This window comes from Salvelinus fontinalis, unplaced genomic scaffold (genome assembly GCF_029448725.1).
Source record: "Salvelinus fontinalis isolate EN_2023a unplaced genomic scaffold, ASM2944872v1 scaffold_0006, whole genome shotgun sequence".
Lineage (NCBI taxonomy): Eukaryota > Metazoa > Chordata > Actinopteri > Salmoniformes > Salmonidae > Salvelinus > Salvelinus fontinalis.
In genome coordinates this window covers 1,024,190-1,038,019 of record NW_026600215.1, presented here as the reverse complement: position 1 = coordinate 1,038,019, position 13,830 = coordinate 1,024,190, and the positions used below count along the sequence as shown (strand labels likewise).

Below are 13,830 nucleotides of genomic sequence, written 5' to 3'. Positions count from 1 at the left end.
CAAATACATTTAAACTCCATTTTTCACAATTCCCGACATTAAATCCTAGTATAAATTCCCTGTCTTAGTTCAGTTAGAACTACCACTTTATTTTAAGAATGTGAAATGTCAGAATAATAGTAGAGAGAATGATTTATTTCAGCTTTTATTTATTTCATCACATTCCCAATGGGTCAGAAGTTTGCATACACTCAATTAGTATTTGGTAGCATTGCCTTTAAATTGTTTAACTTGGGTCAAACGTTTCGGGTAGCCTTCCACAAGCTTCCCACAATAAGTTTGGGCCCATTCCTCCTGACAGAGCTGGTGTAACTGAGTCAGGTGTACAGGCTTCCTTGCCCGCACACGCTTTTTCAGTTTTGCCCACACATTTTCTATGGGATTGAGGTCAGGGCTTTGTGCCACTCCAATACCTTGACTTTGTTGTCCTTAAGCCATTTTGCCACAACTTTGGTAGTATGCCTGTGGTCATTGTCCATTTGGAAGACCCATTTGCGACCAAGCTTTAACTTCCTGACTGATGTCTTGAGATGTTGCTTCAATGTATCCACATAATTTTCCTCCCTCATGATGCCATCTATTTTGTGAAGTGCACCAGTCCCTCCTGCAGCAAATCACCCCCAAAACATGATGCTGCCACCCCGTGCTTCACGGTTGGGATGGTGTTCTTCGGCTTGCAAGCCTCTCCCTTTTTCCTCCAAACATAACGATGGTCATTATGGCCAAACAGTTCTATTTCTGTTTCATCAGACCAGAGGACATGTCACCAAAAAGTATGATCTTTGTCCCCATGTGCAGTTGCAAACCGTAGTCTGGCTTTTGTATGGCGGTTTTGGAGCAGTGGCTTCTTCCTTGCAGAGCGGCCTTTCAGGTTATGTCGATATAGGACTCGTTTTACTGTGGATATAGATACTTTTGTGCTTGTTTCCTCCAGCATCTTCACAAGGTCCTTTGCTGTTGTTCTGGGATTGATTTGCACTTTTCGCATCAAAGTACGTTCATCTCTAGGAGACAGAACGCGTCTCCTTCCTGAGCGGTGTGACGGCTGCGTGGTCCCATGGTGTTTATACTTGCGTACTATTGTTTGTACAGATGAACGTGGTACCTTCAGGCGTTTGGAAATTGCTCCCAAGGATGAACCAGACTTGTGGACGTCTACAATTCATTTCTGAGGTCTTGGCTGATTTCTTTTGATTTTCCCATGATGTCAAGCAAAGAGGCACTGAGTTAGAAGGTAGGCCTTTAAATACATCCACAGGTGCACCTCCAATTGACTCAAAATATATCAATTAGCCAATTAGCCTATTAGCTTCTAAAGCCATGACATAAATTTCTGGAATTTTCCAAGCTGTTTAAAGGCACAGTCAACTTAGTGTATGTAAACTTCTAACCCACTGGAATTGTGATACAGTGAATTATAAGTGAAATAATCTGTCTGTAAACAGTTGTTTGAAAAATGACTTGTGTCATGCACAAAGTACATGTCCTAACTGACTTGCCAAAACTATAGTTTGTTAACACGTTTGGTTGAAAAATGAGTTTTCAATGACTTCAACCTAAGTGTATGTAAACTTCTGACTTCAACTGTATTATTGTCTGCCATTTTGTTTGTGGGAGTTGAGTTTGTCTGAAGTAATCTGCATAGAGTGTAGAGTTGGCTGTCTGTGTCTGTGCCTGCCAGGTCTATAGGTGCATAACAGGTGCCTCTGTGCCTGCCAGGTCTACAGGTGCATAACAGGTGCCTCTGTGCCTGCCAGGTCTACAGGTGCATCTGTGTCTGTGCCTGCCAGGTCTACAGGTGCCTCTGTGTCTGTGCCTGCCAGGTCTACAGGTGCATAACAGGTGCCTCTGTGCCTGCCAGGTCTACAGGTGCATCTGTGTCTGTGCCTGCCAGGTCTATAGGTGCATAACAGGTGCCTCTGTGCCTGCCAGGTCTACAGGTGCATCTGTGTCTGTGCCTGCCAGGTCTACAGGTGCATAACAGGTGCCTCTGTGTCTGTGCCTGCCAGGTCTATAGGTGCATAACATGTGCCTCTGTGCCTGTCAGGTCTACAGGTGCATAACAGGTGCATCTGTGTCTGTCCCTGCCAGGTCTATAGGTGCATAACAGGTGCATCTGTGTCTGTCCCTGTCAGGTCTACAGGTGCATAACAGGTGCATAACAGGTGCATCTGTGTCTGTCCCTGCCAGGTCTACAGGTGCATAACAGGTGCATAACAGGTGCATCTGAGTCTGTCCCTGCCAGGTCTACAGGTGCATAACAGGTGCATAACAGGTGCATAACAGGTGCATCTGAGTCTGTCCCTGCCAGGTCTACAGGTGCATAACAGGTGCCTCTGAGTCTGTCCCTGCCAGGTCTACAGGTGCATAACAGGTGCCTCTGTGTCTGTCCCTGCCAGGTCTACAGGTGCATAACAGGTGCATGACAGGTGCCTCTGAGTCTGTGCCTGCCAGGTCTACAGGTGCATAACATGTGCCTCTGTGTCCATTGGGACCCCTCGATTAATTAATGAAAGTAGCATTATTGTCTGTCAATATTTAATTTGTCTGAAGTGATACCGATAAGGTTATCCTTTGGATTGAGCTCTGTTCTCTTTGGCGATGCAGGCTACGGGCTAGAGCCTCACAGCTCAAATCTCACTATTGTCATTTCACAGAGAGAAAGCACCTTACTCACTGGACAATCAGACCTTGGTGACCCTTGTATGATAAGTCCTTGTGAGGGTCAGCTTTAGGAAATCTGGATCTATCCACAAGCTCACAACATGGCTCCACAATCTATTACTTGCAAAGAACATATCCACTGTGTCTTCTGTTTATCTTATGCCTGTGGAATCCCAATGGCTCCTTCTCAGAAACGCTATCAACACATCGTCCATGTTTATGTTATGCATGGTAACATCGTCCATGTTTATGTAATGCAGGGTAACATCGTCCATGTTTATGTTATGCAGGGTAACATCACTCACCCATGTTTATGTTATGCAGGGTAACATCGTCCATGTTTATGTTATGCAAGGTAACATCGTCCATGTTTATGTTATGCAGGGTAACATCGTCCATGTTTATGTTATGCATGGTAACATCGTCCATGTTTATGTTATGCAGGGTAACATCACTCACCCATGTTTATGTTATGCAGGGTAACATCACTCATCCATGTTTATGTTATGCAGGGTAACATCGTCCATGTTTATGTTATGCAGGGAAACATCACTCATCCATGTTTATGTTATGCAGGGTAACATCACTCATCCATGTTTATGTTATGCAGGGTAACATCACTCATCCATGTTTATGTTATGCAGGGTAACATCGTCCATGTTTATGTTATGCAGGGTAACATCGTCCATGTTTATGTTATGCAGGGTAACATCGTCCATGTTTATGTTATGCAGGGTAACATCGTCCATGTTTATGTTATGCAGGGTAACATCGTCCATGTTTATGTTATGCAGGGTAACATCGTCCATGTTTATGTTATGCAGGGTAACATCGTCCATGTTTATGTTATGCAGGGTAACATCGTCCATGTTTATGTTATGCAGGGTAACATCATCCATGTTTATGTTATGCAGGGTAACATCGTCCATGTTTATGTTATGCAGGGTAACATCGTCCATGTTTATGTTATGCAGGGTAACATCACTCATCCATGTTTATGTTATGCAGGGTAACATCGTCCATGTTTATGTTATGCAGGGTAACATCGTCCATGTTTATGTTATGCAGGGAAACATCACTCATCCATGTTTAACCATACTGGTGATACCTGCTACTGTAGAGAACCATGCTGGTGATACCTGCTACTGTAGAGAACCATGCTGGTGATACCTGCTACTGTAGAGAACCATGCTGGTGATACCTGCTACTGTAGAGAACCATGATGCTGATACCTGCTACTGTAGAGAACCATGCTGGTGATACCTGCTACTGTAGAGAACCATGCTGGTGGTACCTGATACTGTAGAGAACCATGCTGGTGATACCTGCTAATGTAGAGAACCATGCTGGTGATACCTGCTACTGTAGAGAACCATGCTGGTGATACCTGCTAGTGTAGAGAACCATGCTGGTGGTACCTGCTACTGTAGAGAACCATGCTGTTGGTACATGCTACTGTAGAGAACCATGCTGGTGATACCTGCTAATGTAGAGAACCATGCTGGTGATACCTGCTACTGTAGAGAACCATGCTGGTGATACCTGCTAGTGTAGAGAACCATGCTGGTGGTACCTGCTACTGTAGAGAACCATGCTGTTGGTACATGCTACTGTAGAGAACCATGCTAGTGATACCTGCTACTGTAGAGAACCATGCTCGTGATACCTGCTACTGTAGAGAACCATGCTGGTGATTCATGCTACTGTAGAGAACCATGCTGGTGGTACCTGCTACTGTAGAGAACCATGATGCTGATAACTGCTACTGAGACAGTTAGCACTAGAGTCACTCTGCAGAGCTGCCTTTCGGCCTGCTAACTGAAGTAGCTAGCCAGAAGTTTCTTTCTCTGACTTTTCAGGAGGAAAATACATCTCTGTCTGGGAGGTAAATAATCTAACAATAGACTAGTTTCTTTGGCATTTCTGTTGTATAACAATGTGTTGCTGCTGCTGCTACTGCTGAAGTGGTGCTAGCTGCTCTGCTGCTGAGTCCAACCTTGCTACACAATAGCCCTGCAGTTACCAGGCAGTATAAATACCTTAGTCCGTTTATACCTGCTACTGTAGAGAACGATGCTGGTGATACCTGCTACTGTAGAGAACCATGCTGGTGATACCTGCTACTGTAGAGAACCATGCTGGTGATACCTGCTACTGTAGAGAACCATGCTGGTGATACCTGCTACTGTAGAGAACCATGCTAGTGATACCTGCTACTGTAGAGAACCATGCTGGTGATACCTGCTACTGTAGAGAACCATGCTAGTGATATCTGCTAATGTAGAGAACCATGCTGTTGATACCTGCTACTGTAGAGAACCATGCTGGTGATTCATGCTACTGTAGAGAACCATGCTGGTGATACCTGCTACTGTAGAGAACCATGCTGGTGATACCTGCTACTGTAGAGAACCATGCTGGTGATTCATGCTACTGTAGAAAACCATGCTGGTGGTACCTGCTACTGTAGAGAACCATGCTGTTGGTACATGCTACTACTGGTGATACCTGCTACTGTAGAGAACCATGCTGGTGATACCTGCTACTGTAGAGAACCATGCTGGTGATACCTGCTGCTGTAGAGAACCATGCTGGTGATACCTGCTACTGTAGAAAACCATGCTGTTGATACCTGCTACTGTAGAGAACCATGCTAGTGATACCTGCTACTGTAGAGAACCATGCTGGTGATACCTGCTACTGTAGAGAACCATGCTGGTGATACCTGCTACTGTAGAGAACCATGCTGTTGATACCTGCTACTGTAGAGAACCATGCTAGTGATACCTGCTACTGTAGAGAACCATGCTGGTGATACCTGCTACTGTAGAGAACCATGCTGGTGATACCTGCTACCATAGAGAACCATGCTGGTGATACCTGCTACTGTAGAGAACCATGCTGGTGATACCTGCTACTGTAGAGAACCATGCTAGTGATACCTGCTACTGTAGAGAACCATGCTGGTGGTACCTGCTACTGTAGAGAACCATGCTAGTGATACCTGCTACTGTAGAGAACCATACTGCTGATACCTGCTACTGTAGAGAACCATGCTAGTGATACCTGCTATTGTAGAGAACCATGCTGCTGATACCTGCTGCTGTATAGAACCATGCTGGTGATACCTGCTACTGTAGAGAACCATGCTAGTGATACCTGCTACTGTAGAGAACCATGCTGGTGAGACCTGCTACTGTAGAGAACCATGCTAGTGATATCTGCTACTGTAGAGAACCATGCTGGTGATACCTGCTACTGTAGAGAACCATGCTGGTGATACATGCTACCGTAGAGAACCATGCTAGTGATACCTGCTACTGTAGAGAACCATGCTGGTGATTCATGCTACTGTAGAGAACCATGCTGGTGGTACCTGCTACTGTAGAGAACCATGCTAGTGATACCTGCTACTGTAGAGAACCATGCTGGTGATACCTGCTACTGTAGAGAACCATGCTGGTGGTACCTGCTACTGTAGAGAACCATGCTGGTGATACCTGCTACTGTAGAGAACCATGCTGGTGATACAAGCTACTGTAGAGAACCATGCTGGTGATACCTGCTGCTGTAGAGAACCATGCTGGTGATACCTGCTACTGTAGAGAACCATGCTGGTGGTACCTGCTACTGTAGAGAACCATGCTGGTGATACCTGCTACTGTAGAGAACCATGCTGGTGATACATGCTACTGTAGAGAACCATGCTGGTGGTACCTGCTACTGTAGAGAACCATGGTGGTGGTACCTGCTACTGTAGAGAACCATGCTGTTGGTACATGCTACTGTAGAGAACCATGCTTGTGATACATGCTACTGTAGAGAACCATGCTGGTGATACATGCTACTGTAGAGAACCATGCTAGTGATACCTGCTACTGTAGAGAACCATGCTAGTGATACCTGCTACTGTAGAGAACCATGCTAGTGATACCTGCTACTGTAGAGAACCATGCTGGTGATACCTGCTACTGTAGAGAACCATGCTGGTGATACCTGCTACTGTAGAGAACCATGCTGGTGATACCTGCTACTGTTGAGAACCATGCTGGTGATACCTGCTACTGTAGAGAACCATGCTGGTGATACCTGCTACTGTAGAGAACCATGCTAGTGATACCTGCTACTGTAGAGAACCATGCTGGTGATACCTGCTACTGTAGAGAACCATGCTAGTGATACCTGCTAATGTAGAGAACCATGCTGTTGATATCTGCTACTGTAGAGAACCATGCTGTTGATACCTGCTACTGTAGAGAACCATGCTGGTGATACCTGCTACTGTAGAGAACCATGCTGGTGATACCTGCTGCTGTAGAGTACCATGCTAGTGATACCTGCTACTGTAGAGAACCATGCTAGTGATACCTGCTACTGTAGAGAACCATGCTGGTGATACCTGCTACTGTAGAGAACCATGCTGGTGATTCATGCTACTGTAGAGAACCATGCTGGTGATACCTGCTACTGTAGAGAACCATGCTGGTGATACCTGCTACTGTAGAGAACCATGCTGTTGATACCTGCTACTGTAGAGAACCATGCTGGTGATTCATGCTACTGTAGAGAACCATGTTGGTGATACCTGCTACTGTAGAGAACCATGCTGGTGATACCTGCTACTGTAGAGAACCATGCTGGTGATTCATGCTACTGTAGAGAACCATGCTGGTGGTACCTGCTACTGTAGAGAACCATGCTGTTGGTACATGCTACTACTGGTGATACCTGCTACTGTAGAGAACCATGCTGGTGATACCTGCTACTGTAGAGAACCATGCTGGTGATACCTGCTACTATAGAGAATCATACTGGTGATACCTGCTACTGTAGAGAACCATGCTGGTGATACCTGCTACTGTAGAGAACCATGCTGGTGATACCTGCTGCTGTAGAGAACCATGCTAGTGATACCTGCTGCTGTAGAGAACCATGCTGGTGATACCTGCTGCTGTAGAGAACCATGCTGGTGATACCTGCTACTGTAAAGAACCATGCTGGTGATACCTGCTACTGTAGAGAACCATGCTGGTGATACCTGCTACTGTAGAGAACCATGCTAGTGATACCTGCTACTGTAGAGAACCATGCTGGTGATACCTGCTGCTGTAGAGAACCATGCTAGTGATACCTGCTGCTGTAGAGAACCATGCTAGTGATACCTGCTACTATAGAGAACCATGCTGGTGATACCTGCTACTGTAGAGAACCATGCTGGTGATACCTGCTACTGTAGAGAACCATGCTGGTGATACCTGCTACTGTAGAGAACCATGCTGGTGATACCTGCTACTGTAGAGAACCATGCTAGTGATACCTGCTACTGTAGAGAACCATGCTGGTGATACCTGCTACCATAGAGAACCATGCTAGTGATACCTGCTACTGTAGAGAACCATGCTGGTGGTACCTGCTACTGTAGAGAACCATGCTGGTGATACCTGCTACTGTAGAGAACCATGCTGGTGATACCTGCTGCTGTAGAGAACCATGCTGTTGGTACATGCTACTGGTGATACCTGCTACTGTAGAGAACCATGCTGGTGGTACCTGCTACTGTAGAGAACCATGCTAGTGATACCTGCTACTGTAGAGAACCATACTGCTGATACCTGCTACTGTAGAGAACCATGCTAGTGATACCTGCTATTGTAGAGAACCATGCTGCTGATACCTGCTGCTGTATAGAACCATGCTGGTGATACCTGCTACTGTAGAGAACCATGCTAGTGATACCTGCTACTGTAGAGAACCATGCTGGTGAGACCTGCTACTGTAGAGAACCATGCTAGTGATACCTGCTACTGTAGAGAACCATGCTGGTGATACCTGCTACTGTAGAGAACCATGCTGGTGATACATGCTACCGTAGAGAACCATGCTGGTGATACCTGCTACTGTAGAGAACCATGCTGGTGGTACCTGCTACTGTAGAGAACCATGCTGGTGATACCTGCTACTGTAGAGAACCATGCTGGTGATACAAGCTACTGTAGAGAACCATGCTGGTGATACCTGCTGCTGTAGAGAACCATGCTGGTGATACCTGCTACTGTAGAGAACCATGCTGGTGGTACCTGCTACTGTAGAGAACCATGCTGGTGATACCTGCTACTGTAGAGAACCATGCTGGTGATACATGCTACTGTAGAGAACCATGCTGGTGGTACCTGCTACTGTAGAGAACCATGGTGGTGGTACCTGCTACTGTAGAGAACCATGCTGTTGGTACATGCTACTGTAGAGAACCATGCTTGTGATACATGCTACTGTAGAGAACCATGCTGGTGATACATGCTACTGTAGAGAACCATGCTAGTGATACCTGCTACTGTAGAGAACCATGCTAGTGATACCTGCTACTGTAGAGAACCATGCTAGTGATACCTGCTACTGTAGAGAACCATGCTAGTGATACCTGCTACTGTAGAGAACCATGCTAGTGATACATGCTACTGTAGAGAACCATGCTAGTGATACCTGCTACTGTAGAGAACCATGCTAGTGATACCTGCTACTGTAGAGAACCATGCTAGTGATACCTGCTACTGTAGAGAACCATGCTGGTGATACCTGCTACTGTAGAGAACCATGCTGGTGATACCTGCTACTGTAGAGAACCATGCTGGTGATACCTGCTACTGTAGAGAACCATGCTGGTGATACCTGCTACTGTAGAGAACCATGCTAGTGATACCTGCTACTGTAGAGAACCATGCTAGTGATACCTGCTACTGTAGAGAACCATGCTGTTGGTACCTGCTACTGTAGAGGACCATGCTGGTGATACCTGCTACTGTAGAGAACCATGCTAGTGATACCTGCTACTGTAGAGAACCATGCTGGTGATACCTGCTACTGTAGAGAACCATGCTAGTGATACCTGCTACTGTAGAGAACCATGCTAGTGATACCTGCTACTGTAGAGAACCATGCTAGTGATACCTGCTACTGTAGAGAACCATGCTGGTGATACCTGCTACTGTAGAGAACCATGGTGGTGGTACCTGCTACTGGTGATACCTGCAACTGTAGAGAACCATGCTGGTGGTACCTGCTACTGTAGAGGACCATGCTGGTGATACCTGCTACTGGTGATACCTGCTACTGTAGAGAACCATGCTGGTGATACCTGCTGCTGTAGAGAACCATGCTGGTGATACCTGCTGCTGTAGAGAACCATGCTGGTGATACCTGCTGCTGTAGAGAACCATGCTGGTGATACATGCTACTGTAGAGAACCATGCTGGTGATACCTGCTACTGTAGAGAACCATGCTGGTGGTACCTGCTACTGTAGAGAACCATGCTGGTGATACCTGCTGCTGTAGAGAACCATGCTGGTGATACCTGCTGCTGTAGAGAACCATGCTGGTGATACCTGCTGCTGTAGAGAACCATGCTGGTGATACCTGCTGCTGTAGAGAACCATGCTGGTGATACCTGCTACTGTAGAGAACCATGCTGGTGATACCTGCTACTGTAGAGAACCATGCTGGTGATACCTGCTACTGTAGAGAACCATGCTGGTGATACCTGCTGCTGTAGAGAACCATGCTAGTGATACCTGCTGCTGTAGAGAACCATGCTAGTGATACCTGCTACTGTAGAGAACCATGCTGGTGATACCTGCTACTGTAGAGAACCATGCTGGTGATACCTGCTACTGTAGAGAACCATGCTAGTGATACATGCTGCTGGTGATACCTGCTACTGTAGAGAACCATGCTGGTGATACCTGCTACTGTAGAGAACCATGCTGGTGATACCTGCTGCTGTAGAGAACCATGCTGGTGATACCTGCTACTGTAGAGAACCATGCTGGTGATACCTGCTACTGTAGAGAACCATGCTGGTGATACCTGCTACTGTAGAGAACCATGCTGGTGATACCTGCTACTGTAGAGAACCATGCTGGTGATACCTGCTACTGTAGAGAACCATGCTGGTGATACATGCTGCTGGTGATACCTGCTACTATAGAGAACCATGCTAGTGATACCTGCTGCTGTAGATAATAATAATCGTGATATTATTCTTCCAGGCTACTTGTAGTTAGCATTTAATTGAGAAGGTTTTTGGGGAAGCCTTTCCATCTACCAGAAGACTGTTGTCTACAGTATCCTCATCTCTAACGGCTACACAAAGTGGTAGTGGAATTCTGTTTTAATGCCTGGTTTCTGTGAGGGCCCTAATTTGGACCAAAATGAGTCTCTCCACTACCTATCGTGCCTGCGGTGATGATTCACCATCTTCATCGAATGTTTTCACATTTTACCTGCAGAAATTGCCAAAAAAGCGTAAGCCTACCAGTCGATTATGCAAATTACGGAGCCAATTGAACAGCTCTCTCCGATGCGATCCTGTAGCTGCTACCAGTGTAGCTGCTACCAGTGTAGCTGCTACCAGTGTAGCTGCTACCAGTGTAGCTGATACCAGTGTAGCTGCTACCAGTGTAGCTGCTACCAGTGTAGCTGCTACCAGTGTAGCTGATACCAGTGTAGCTGCTACCAGTGTAGCTGATACCAGTGTAGCTGATACCAGTGTAGCTGATACCAGTGTAGCTGATACCAGTGTAGCTGCTACCAGTGTAGCTGATACCAGTGTAGCTGATACCAGTGTAGCTGCTACCAGTGTAGCTGATACCAGTGTAGCTGCTACCAGTGTAGCTGCTACCAGTGTAGCTGATACCAGTGTAGCTGCTACCAGTGTAGCTGCTACCAGTGTAGCTGCTACCAGTGTAGCTGCTACCAGTGTAGCTGATACCAGTGTAGCTGCTACCAGTGTAGCTGATACCAGTGTAGCTGCTACCAGTGTAGCTGCTACCAGTGTAGCTGATACCAGTGTAGCTGATACCAGTGTAGCTGCTACCAGTGTAGCTGATACCAGTGTAGCTGATACCAGTGTAGCTGCTACCAGTGTAGCTGCTACCAGTGTAGCTGATACCAGTGTAGCTGCTACCAGTGTAGCTGATACCAGTGTAGCTGCTACCAGTGTAGCTGCTACCAGTGTAGCTGATACCAGTGTAGCTGATACCAGTGTAGCTGCTACCAGTGTAGCTGATACCAGTGTAGCTGATACCAGTGTAGCTGCTACCAGTGTAGCTGATACCAGTGTAGCTGATACCAGTGTAGCTGCTACCAGTGTAGCTGATACCAGTGTAGCTGATACCAGTGTAGCTGCTACCAGTGTAGCTGCTACCAGTGTAGCTGATACCAGTGTAGCTGCTACCAGTCTAGCTGATACCAGTGTAGCTGATACCAGTGTAGCTGCTACCAGTGTAGCTGATACCAGTGTAGCTGCTACCAGTGTAGCTGCTACCAGTGTAGCTGATACCAGTGTAGCTGCTACCAGTGTAGCTGCTACCAGTGTAGCTGCTACCAGTGTAGCTGATACCAGTGTAGCTGCTACCAGTGTAGCTGATACCAGTGTAGCTGCTACCAGTGTAGCTGATACCAGTGTAGCTGATACCAGTGTAGCTGCTACCAGTGTAGCTGCTACCAGTGTAGCTGATACCAGTGTAGCTGCTACCAGTCTAGCTGATACCAGTGTAGCTGATACCAGTGTAGCTGCTACCAGTGTAGCTGATACCAGTGTAGCTGCTACCAGTGTAGCTGATACCAGTGTAGCTGATACCAGTGTAGCTGCTACCAGTGTAGCTGCTACCAGTGTAGCTGATACCAGTGTAGCTGCTACCAGTGTAGCTGATACCAGTGTAGCTGATACCAGTGTAGCTGCTACCAGTGTAGCTGATACCAGTGTAGCTGATACCAGTGTAGCTGCTACCAGTGTAGCTGATACCAGTGTAGCTGATACCAGTGTAGCTGCTACCAGTGTAGCTGATACCAGTGTAGCTGATACCAGTGTAGCTGATACCAGTGTAGCTGATATCAGTGTAGCTGATACCAGTGTAGCTGATACCAGTGTAGCTGATACCAGTGTAGCTGATACCAGCGGCATTGCGCAGAATTTAGAACATAGAACAGCGTTTAAAAAAGAAGCCATTATCCCATAGTTCTAGAACGGCAAATACTTGAATTGTTTAAACATATGTTGCAGAATTGATTATATTTATTCAGAATACTGACAAATAATATGATCTTAAGGGTGGTAGCTATCAGTGACGTAGTTGACAATCCCCTTACGGAGTTGACAATAGGTTCTCAAAACGGATATTTTTTTTGACTCTGTAAATACAAGTTCAACAGAAACATTTGTCAAATTTGGAAAATGATTCATTTGACAATCCCCTTGGCCTTCCCCTTATAAATTGACCTTAAATGTCAGCAACAAGATCTATTTTATCAAATATAAAAATAAAGTTTTCCTGCTGGTCAAGGATGATCCTAACTTTCAAGAATCCCCCTTGTTTGTTTCTTTAGCGTTTAACAGTATAGTCATATGATTGATTGATTGATTGATTGATTAATTTATTGATTAATTTAATTTATTTCGATATAGTATTTTAAAGATGGATAATAATAATGAAGTATTTAAAATAATGGCTGTGTCTCGTGGTATTTCAGTATCACCTATTCCTTTCCTTCAGTCACATTACATAGTGGCCTCATGGGTGGAATGTTATTAATATGTTACATCATTTCATAATTAATCCACTATTATTGATTTTTTTTTTACGCAGAAAATCCAGTGTTTCTATGTCAAACGTTTTTTTTTTCTTAATGAATATAAAGTGTAATATTGGGATGCAAACTCAAAATGTAATACATTTCAACTCTATATCTGACATGGTACATTCTTCTCTTTTGTATTGTCACGGATCCTTCCGGTACCGTTGCTCATTCCGTGCCTCTAGAGGACTTAGACTACACACACCTGGGGCCCATTTCCCACTGATTGTATTGGTATAAATGTGCCCTCCGGTTCACCATTGGGCTGTCGATTACTGTTCCAATGTCCATTGGTAGTGTGAGTACCTGTGGTGTGTTGTTTGGGCTTTCGTGCCGTGTGTATTGTACAGATGATTACGGGTCTCGTCCTGTGTGGTATCATTGTGCTCTTGTGTATTCGAGGTACTCCTCACTCTTTTTGTTTGGGTTTCTACCCTGTGTGTTGTATACGTGTTTGTTTGGTCTTCGTCCCCGTGCCGCACGCTGTAATTTGGGAAAATAAAAACCCCTATTACGCATTCCTGTGCCTGTCTCCC

The 13,830-nt window shown here is 45.6% G+C and overlaps 1 protein-coding gene across 1 annotated transcript in view; it reads left to right on the top strand.

Moving 5' to 3' along the window:
• The window catches only part of cntn5 (contactin 5), a 737,853-nt gene that overhangs the window by 211,604 nt on the left and 512,419 nt on the right, over nucleotides 1-13,830 (top strand). The window lies entirely within an intron of this gene.